Source organism: Triticum urartu, chromosome 2A (assembly GCF_056163025.1).
Source record: "Triticum urartu cultivar PI428250 chromosome 2A, HENAU_Tu73, whole genome shotgun sequence".
Taxonomy (NCBI): domain Eukaryota; kingdom Viridiplantae; phylum Streptophyta; class Magnoliopsida; order Poales; family Poaceae; genus Triticum; species Triticum urartu.
Window position 1 is genome coordinate 92,980,766 of NC_141874.1, and position 9,501 is coordinate 92,990,266.

General features: G+C 57.0%; 1 pseudogene; it reads left to right on the top strand.

Annotated features, from left to right (window-relative positions):
* The first annotated feature begins 334 nt into the window (after positions 1-334).
* On the top strand, positions 335-2,550 carry LOC147984014 (uncharacterized; annotated as a pseudogene).
* The last annotated feature ends 6,951 nt before the right edge of the window (positions 2,551-9,501 follow it).

Sequence of the window (9,501 nt, forward strand, 5' to 3'; positions counted from 1 at the left end):
TTCGTGCCAAGATTCGTGCAGAAGTTACTGGACGATGATGGCGACGTGTGGGTGAGTTGGCTAACGCCCACACGTTTCCGTTTCAAATATGGCTATGCATTTAGACATATATAGGTCCGTTCAGTTCGTCAATGTTAGCATACTGTATTTGTACGTTGTAGTTGTACCGTAGACAGGAGTGCGTGTATGCAGTTTTCCTTATAAGCACACTCGCCCACCTCCTCTGATCGTGGTCACCCCACGACCCCGTTCGTGGCTGCATGCCCTCCTCCTGTAAACTATATTTATGCCTAAGTGCAATAGAATCGATGCGTTCGATCTCTTCTCCTGAAACATGGTATCAGATACTGAGGAAACCAACCCCTTCGCTCTTGACCTCCCTCACCCTTCCGCTGCCATGGACGGCAACCCCGTCCCCTCTCCCACCTCCTCCGACGACGGCGATCGCGCAGCCGCTGGCCTCCTCCAGAACACCCTCCTCCAGCCGCTCCGTGCCTTCCCCGCGTCTGTCCTCCAGACCATCGACATCCGCCACCATGTCCCCATCATCCTCGATCTTCATGCCGGCAACTATGCGCAGTGGCGGCGCTTCTTCCACACCATCGTCGGCATGTTCGGCGTCCGCGATCATCTCATCGCCCCTGCTGCCCCGGCTCGCCGTGACCCCGAGTGGGTGATGATCGACCACTGCATCGTTCACTGGCTTTACGCCACCATATCGCCGGAGCTACTCGACGCGGTCATGCAGCCTGAGGACACCGCCGCCGTTCTTTGGGCGGCCATCGAGGCGATCTTCCACGACAACCAGCTGTCTCGCGCCGTGTACGTCGACGCCGAGTACCACGCGCTCGTCCAGGGCGATCTCACGATCATGCAGTACTGCACTCGCCTGAAGGCGTTCGCCGATCAGCTTCACGACCTCGGCCAGCCCGTCTCCGAGACCCAGCAGCTCTTCAACATGCTCTGTGGGCTCGATCGCCAGTACCACGATGCCATTCCGCACCTCACCTCGCGCGTGCCCCTGCCCTCCTTCCTGCAGGCTCGTTCCTTCCTGCTGTTGGAGGAACACCGCGCGGAGCAGACGGCTCGTCTCCAGCACGCGCACGCCATGGTGGCCGGGTGCGCTCCGGCGCCACCCACCATGCCTGCATCGACTCCTGTGGTTTCCCCAACCACCCTGCCCCCTGACTCGGGGCGTGGCCGTGGCCGTGGCCGCCGTCACGGTCGTGGCACTCCGGGCGCGTCTTCTTCATCCGCCCCTCCGCCCGCTCGTCCGCCTGCCCTCCCAGGTCAGGCGCCCGGTGCCAACTCCTGGACCGGCCTCGTGTAAGCTTGGCCCATGGCCTGGCGCACGCCCGGCGCTGGCGTCCTCGGCCCTCGCCCCGGCACACCTCATCAGCAGGCCTACTTCGCCGCCCCAAGTGCGCCCCCGCCGTCGTCTGGCTACGGCGTCTACGGCCCACCCCCCGGCTTCCACTACGGCGACCCCAGAGCCAGCTCCAGCACCGTGCCCCCGCCTCCACAACCCTGGGACATGGGGGCTCTGCGCACGGCTCTGCAGGCTGCGTCCACTTCCTCCCCCACCACCGGGAGCACGTCGGACTGGTACATCGACTCCGGCGTGGCGTCCCACATGACCAACAATCCTGGTAACCTCCATTCTCTTGTCCCACACTCCTCTCCCACCCAGATCGTGGTCGGCAACGGCGATCACCTGCCGATCACGCACACCGGCCACGGTTTTCTGATCGCCACCAACTCCTCTCTAATTCTTCGCAATGTTCTAGTTTCACCATCTCTCCTGACCAACCTTCTCTCCGTTCGTCAACTAACTCATGCCAATCCTTTTTCCGTCGAATTTGACAAACTTGGCTTTTCTGTCAAGGATATCCGCACCCGCCAGGTGATCCTGCGTTGTGACTCGACCGGCGATCTATACCGTGTGACGCCCTGCCGCGCGCTCCCTCCCTCGCGTCCGTTCGCCGGCGTCGCCACCGTGGAGCTGTGGCATCAGCGTCTTGGCCACCCTGGGGATGATGCTCTTCGCCGCGTGCTGCCTCAGCTCTCCTTCGGTTGTGCGCCCTTGGCTGTCCACACATGCCACGCCTGTCGGCTGGGCAAGCACGCTCGTCTGCCATTCGCCACTTCACATAGTCGTAGCTATTTCCCCTTTCAGTTGTTGCATTTAGATGTTTGTAATCTCCTGTGACTAGTGTGTCTGGTTTTCTGTACTATCTCGTTGTACTCGATAGTTGCACTCATTATGTTTGGACCTTCCCCTTGCGTCACAAGTCTGATGTTCTTTCTGTTCTTACTGAATTCTACGCCTATGTTCAGACACAGTTTGAGCGCCCCATCCTCGCTTTTCAGACAGACAATGGCAAGGAGTTCGACAGCGCTGCTGTTCGCTCGCTCCTCTCCACCCACGGCACCACTTTCCGCCTTTCCTGTCCATACAAGAGCCAACAAAATGGCAAGGCTGAGCGAGTGATGCGCACTCTCAATGACATTGTGCACTCTCTGCTCTTCCATGCCTCCCTCCCCGCATGATTTTGGGTTGAAGCTCTCGTCACCGCCACCCTTCTCCTCAACTACAAACCGTGCACCACCTCCTCGCCGCGATCACCACATGAGCTGCTCCTGGGTGCTCCCCCGGACTATTCCATTCTCCGGCTGTTTGGTTGCCTCTGCTACCCCAACACCTCATCCACCGCACGGCACAAGCTCGATCACCGGTCTGTCGCTTGCGTGTTCTTGGGTTATCCCCCTGACCACCGTGGTTATCGTTGCTACGATCCAGCCACTCGTCGCGTCCTTACTTCTCGACATGTCCGCTTCTACGAAACCTCGTTTCCCTTCGCCGCAGCGCCACCGCCTGCCCCTAGCGCTCCGCCGCCCCCGCGTCTCGTTCCCGTGCCCCTCCAGCGGCAGCCTACGCCTGTCTCGCCGGTGCCGGTTGAACCTTGCAGCTCCAGCGACAGCACGCGCGCGCTCTCCGGGACTTCAAACTCCACCGCTGGATCCCCATCCAGCGGCCCCAGCGCCTCGTCCTCTGGCGCGCACCCGCGCCTTTCAAGCGACGCTGTTGGATCTGCCTCAACACCATCCAGCGGCTCCAGCCCTCCGTCGAGTGGCGCGCGACTGCTTCCTTCAAGTGCCGCCGTCGGATCTGCATCGCGCGGCCCTGATTCAAACTCAGGCGTGCCCGCGCTGCCCCCTTCTTCCACTACAGAGGCAGCGCCCCGGATCATCACCCGTGCTCGCGCTGGTGTGTTCCGCCCCAGCACACAGTACCGCGATGACTACATCTGCAACGCCGCTGTTGCTCCCTCGCCGGACGTCTCACCGATCCCGTGATCTGTTCGCGATGCGCTTCGCGATCCGAACTGGGTCGCTGCCATGCAGGAAGAGTTCGCTGCACTCATCGGCAACCGCACCTGGGAGCTCGTTCCTCGTCCCCCTCGTGCCAATGTGATCACCGAAAAATGGATCTTCAAGCACAAGACACGCGCTGATGGCTCCCTGGAACGCTACAAGGCGCGCTGGGTCGTCCGCGGTTTTCGCCAATGCGCCGGCATCGACTACGGCGAGACCTTCTCCCCCGTCGTCAAGCCCGCCACCATCCGCACCGTGCTCACCCTCGCTGCTTCGCGTGGCTGGCCGGTGCGCCAGCTCGATGTCAGCAACGCCTTCCTGCACGGTAACCTGCAGGAGGAGGTGTTCTGCCTGCAGCCAGCCGGCTTCGTCGACTTCACCAAGCCCGAGCATGTCTGCAGACTCGTCAAGTCCCTCTACAGCCTCAAACAGGCGCCGCGCGCATGGTTCCAGCGCTTCGCCACCTTCCTCGCCACGCTCGGCTTCGTCGCCACGCGCTCGGACAGCTCACTCTTCCTCCTCCACGCTGGTGCTGATGCCGCCTACTTACTTCTCTACGTGGACGACATCGTCCTCACAGCGAGCTCGGCCGCCTTTCTCCAGCGCATCATCGCCCGCCTCACTGCCGAGTTCTCCATGAAGGATTTGGGCGAGCTCCACTACTTCCTGGGGATCCGGGTGACCCGCGACGCCTCCAGCTTCTTCCTCTCTCAGTCCCAGTATGCTGAGGAGATCCTGGAGCGCGCTGACATGGACAATTGCAAGCCCGCGCCGATGCCCGTGGATACCAAGGCCAAGCTGCCGTCCTCGGATGGTCCCCGCGTCTTTGACCCCACTTCCTATCGGAGTCTCGCCGGTGCTCTCCAGTACCTCACCATCACTCGCCCCGAGCTCGCCTACGCCGTGCAACAGGTTTGTCTCCACATGCATGATCCGCGGGACTGTCATCGGGCTCTGCTCAAACGGGTGCTCCGGTACGTGCGCGGGACAACTGAGCTCGGCCTTCATCTCCGGGCCTCTTCGTCCCTGTCGCTCCACGTATACACCGACGCGGATTGGGAAGGCTGCCCCGACACGCGGCGATCCACCTCCGGCTTCTGCATCTTCCTCGGCGACGCCCTTGTGTCCTGGTGGTCCAAACGCCAAACTACTGTCTCCCGCTCCAGCGCGGAGGCGGAGTACCACGCCGTCGCCAATGCCATTGCTGAGTGTGTCTGGCTTCGTCAGCTCCTCCGCGAACTGCACTGCACCATCAACACGGCGTCGCTCGTCTACTGCGACAACATCTCTGCAGTTTACCTCTCCAGCAACCCAGTTCACCATCGGCGCACCAAGCACATCGAACTGGACATCCATTTTGTTCGTGAGCGCGTGGCCCTCGGCGAATTCCGCGTCCTGCATGTCCCGACTCGCCAGCAGTTCGCCGACGTGATGACTAAAGGGCTGCCCTATGACGTCTTCAGAGAGTTTTGCTCCAGCCTTTGCGTCTCCAGCGCCGACGCCAAGACTGCGGGGGGGGGGGGGGGGGGGGGGGGTTAGCATACTGTATTTGTACGTTGTAGTTGTACCGTAGAAAGGAGTGCATGTGTGCAGTTTTCCCTGTAAGCACACTCGCCCACCTCCTCTGATCGTGGTCACCCCACGACCCCGTTCGTGGCTGCGTGCCCCCCTCCTGTAAACTATATCTATACCCAAGTGCAATAGAATCGATGCGTTCGATCTCTTCTCCTGAAACAGTCAGTTCGTGGTTGTATGAGATGGGTACTCTGTAGTGTTCAGTTAATGGCCAATTGCGATCTACTCCCTCCATATTTGTCTTTCTAGAAATTTCAGCAAGTGACTACATACGGAGCAAAATAAGTGAATCTACACTCTAAAATATGTCTATATACTCCGTATGTGGTAGCCCATTTGAAATCTCTAAAAAGACAAATATTTAGGAACGGAGGGAGTACTTGACAAGTAGGAAGCAGAAATTCCAATATTTCTGGTTTCGAGTAAACCACAAATTTCAGGCCCGAATTTTAGCATGCTGCTGCATGGCGCGTTCTTAGTTTAAAATCGCTTATGGTAAGACCCCTCGCGTCCAATGACTAAAGTGGATGGTTCTTAGTCTCTTAGCTAGAAGATCAGTGCCAGTTAATGACTGTTTTGGATCTGGACTGAAGTGGTTGCCTCGTGAGTACTCACTTACCACACCATTTACTAGTGCCAAACAATATCCCTATGTCACAGCCCTCGATCGATCTAAGTGGGGGAAGAGGAGATCAAGGGAAGGGAAGGATCAAGGAAAGGGGATCTGGTAGAGACGCGAGGAAGAACAGCTTCGCTCGTGCGTTCAATTTATCTTCATACCTCATAATCCTCACTCACGCGGTCGCAGTCGCACATAACCCCCACGGCACGCAGGCCGTCACCAGCTCACCCACTCCCCGGACCCACTTGCAGTGACTCACGTGCACTGGTCACGCATTTGCCGTGTGCCTTTGCTTCGCCCGTCGCCTCTTCCATCGCAGCGTCAGCTGGGGCCTTGGTGTCATACGTGACAATCGCCCCCTCTTGCGTGCCGGCTTGTCCCCAAGGCGGAGAAGCAGGAAACTGTTGTTGCAGAGCATCCGGGTCTTCCCAGGTGGACAAGGAAACCGGCAGTTGACTCCACTGTACGCGGATCCGATGCCACGGCGCCCCCGCCACTTGCACCAGTCTGCTTTCCAGGACCGCGACGGGTGTGTGCTCTGCCTGCAAGATAGAATTCTCAGGAGGGAGGTCAGAATTGATAGGTATCGTAGCTCCTTCCACCTTCTTGAGTTGCGACACATGTACCACCGGATGTATCTTGCTGCCCACCGGCATCTGGAGCTTGTAGGCGACAGCCCCCACTCGAGCGAGTACTCGGTAAGGACCATAGTAGCGGAATGCCATCTTTTGATGCGGTCGCTGTGCAACAGACGTTTGGATGAACGGTTGCAGCTTGAGTAGCACCGCATCACCCACTGCAAATTCCCTGTTTGTGCGGTTCCGGTCAGCTTGCGTCTTCATTCTGTCCTGCGCTCTCTTGAGCTGTTGCTGAAGGAGTTCCATCATGACCTGCCGTTCCTGAAGCCAAGCCGCGAGGTCTGGGACCGTGCACGTATCCACTTGAGTAACTCCAAACTCCCTCGGAAGGTGTCCGTAGATCACCTCGAACGGAGTCCTGCCCAGCGACGAATGAAACGAGGTGTTATACCAGTACTCCGCGAGCGCCAACCACTTGGACCAATTCCCAGGACAGGAATGCACAGCACACCTCAAGTAAGCTTCGAGGCATTGGTTCACTCGTTCGGTCTGCCCATCTGTTTGCGGATGGTAAGCTGAGCTAAGTTTCAATTCAGTCCGGCAGAGCTTGAAGAGTTCTTGCCATATATTGCTTGTGAATATGCGGTCTCTGTCCGAGATGATGGCTAGCGGTAGTCCATGGAGTCGATAGATCTCTTTCATGAATGTCTTAGCGATCTGAAGGGCTGTGAACGGGTGAGTCAAGGGGATAAAGTGGGCGTACTTGGAGAATTTATCCACCACCACCAGCACTGTGTCATACCCGCCCGAGCGAGGCAACCCTTCGATGAAGTCCAAAGACACCACGGCCCATGGTTTCTGGGGAATGGGCAGTGGTTGCAGGAGTCCGGCCGGAGATGTGCGCTCCGTCTTGGCTTGTTGACAGATCATACAATCCCGAATCAGAGTTTTTACTTGCTGCTTCATGTTCTTCCAAGCAAAGAGCTGCTTCACCCGATGATAAGTGGCATGGAACCCCGAGTGCCCTCCTGCTGCGCTTGCATGGAGTGCTCGAATCAAGTGCTGTTGCGTATTCTGATCATCCCCGATCCAAATGCGCCCTTTGAAGCGAAGCACTCCGTCCTGAACCACATAGTCAGGTTCGCTGTTAGGATCGAGAGCCAACTTAGCCATGCGCTGTTTAATCCCTTCGTCCGAGTGGTAGCTGCGTCGTATGGCCTCCAGCCAAGTCGGTTTGCAGACCGAAATCACTGCGAGCTCAGCCTGGGTGCTATGCGTTTTCCTCGACAGCGCATCTGCTGCAAGGTTGGAGAGCCCCGCCTTGTATTGGATCACGAACTGCAGGCCTATGAGCTTGGTGAAGGCCCATTGCTGAATTGGTGTGTTGAGCCTTTGATCTGTGAGGTGCAACAAGCTCTTCTGGTCCGTACGCACGATGAATTCTGCATGTTGAAGGTAAGGCCGCCAATGATCGACCGCGAGAAGCAAAGCCAGGCATTCCTTCTCATAGGCTGATAATCCCAGGTTCGTGGGTGCCAGGGCTTTGCTTAGATACGCTACCGGATGTCCTTGTTGCATTAGCACGGCGCCAATTCCTGAGGCACTAGCGTCCGTCTCGACCACAAATTGTTTCTGAAAATCGGGCAGCGCGAGAACAGGGGCTTCGACCAGAGCACGTTTGAGGGCCAAGAATGCGGTATTTGCTGCCGGGGTCCACACAAAAATGGTGTTCTTCTTGAGGAGTTCGGTAAGTGGTTTGCTGATTACCCCAAAGAACCTGACGAATTTCCTGTAATAGCCTGCGAGCCCAAGAAATCCACGGAGCTCTTTGACATTGGCCGGCACCTCCCAGTCCTATACTGCACGAATCTTAGTCTGATCTGTAGCTACCCCTCGCCCGCTGATCACATGCCCCAAATAACTGATCTGCTGTTGCGCAAACATGCACTTAGACCGCTTCGCCTTGAGGCCATGATCTGATAACAGCTGAAATACCTGAGACAGTCGTTCTTGGTGAGTTTGCAGATCTTTCGTATGTACCAGGATATCGTCCATAAAGGCCAACACTCCTTTTCGATTGACCGGAGCCAGCACCATGTCCATGTTTCCTTGGAAAGTTGCCGGTGCATACGCCAATCCATATGGCGTGACACGGAACTGAAAGTGTCCCATATGAGTACGAAACGCTGTTTTGTGTTCGTCCTCCGGCGCCAAATGGATCTGGTGGTATCCTGCGCGAAGATCAAGCTTGGAAAACCATTTGGAACCCGCGATCTCGTCCAACAGCTCATCGATGATGGGCATCGGATAACTTTTCTTGAGAGTAATTGCATTGAGGTGTCGGAAATCGATGCAAAATCGCCATGTCTGATCCTTCTTCTTGACCAACAGCACTGGTGACGAGAAGGCACTCGAACTGGCAGTAATTAGTCCGGCTCGCAGCATCTCTTTGACTTGAGCCTCGATCTCATTTTTCTGCTCAGGAGTGTAACGGTATGGTCGGATATTGATCGGTTGAGCACCTGCCACTAGCGGGATAGTGTGATCTCCAGCTCCATGTGGAGGTAGAGAGGTAGGCTCCTCGAAGACTGACTGAAACTTGTCTAGGATGTGTTGGATCTCCACTGGCATCTCAGTGGCTTCCTCAGTCTGTTCGGTCACACACACCCATAACACATGAGCAATGGAGTTTGACTGTTCGAGGGATAACAACTGATCCATGGAAATCGGAAGCACTGCTTATGTGTTTGCTTGCAACCCTGTCAATGTGATCTGATCTCCTTGGTGCTGAAACTTCATTGTTTTGGCCGTCCAGTCGATAAGCATCGGGCCACAACCTTCCAGCCAATCCATTCCCACCACCATGTCATAACATCCAAGGGACAGCACCCGCACATCTGTGGTGAACGTATGTCGTTGCGTCTCCCATTTACATGCTGGAATATACCCTGAACAAGTAAGTGTTCCTCCATCAGCAATCTTGACTGTCACCGGCTGCATAGGTTGAACTTGATTCTGCAACTGGGCGGCAACGTTTTCACTGACGAAGCTGTGAGAGCTGCCTGAATCCACAAGCACCAACACTTCCAGGTCACCAATCTTCCCTAGGAGCCGCACTGTGCGCAGTGTTGTTTCGCCCGTGGTCGCCATTTTTGAGATTGACATCAGCTGATCCTCGGCTGGATCGAGCTCAGCTATCGGACCCTCTGGCGCTTCGGCTTGAAGGAGTTCCAACAGCTCCTCGACGACATGGATTTGCACTGTGGCGGCGCACTGGTGCCCATGAGCCCAGCGCTCCCCGCACTTGAAGCACAGTCCGCGCGCTCGCCTGTAGTTGCGCAGGGCCGCTAC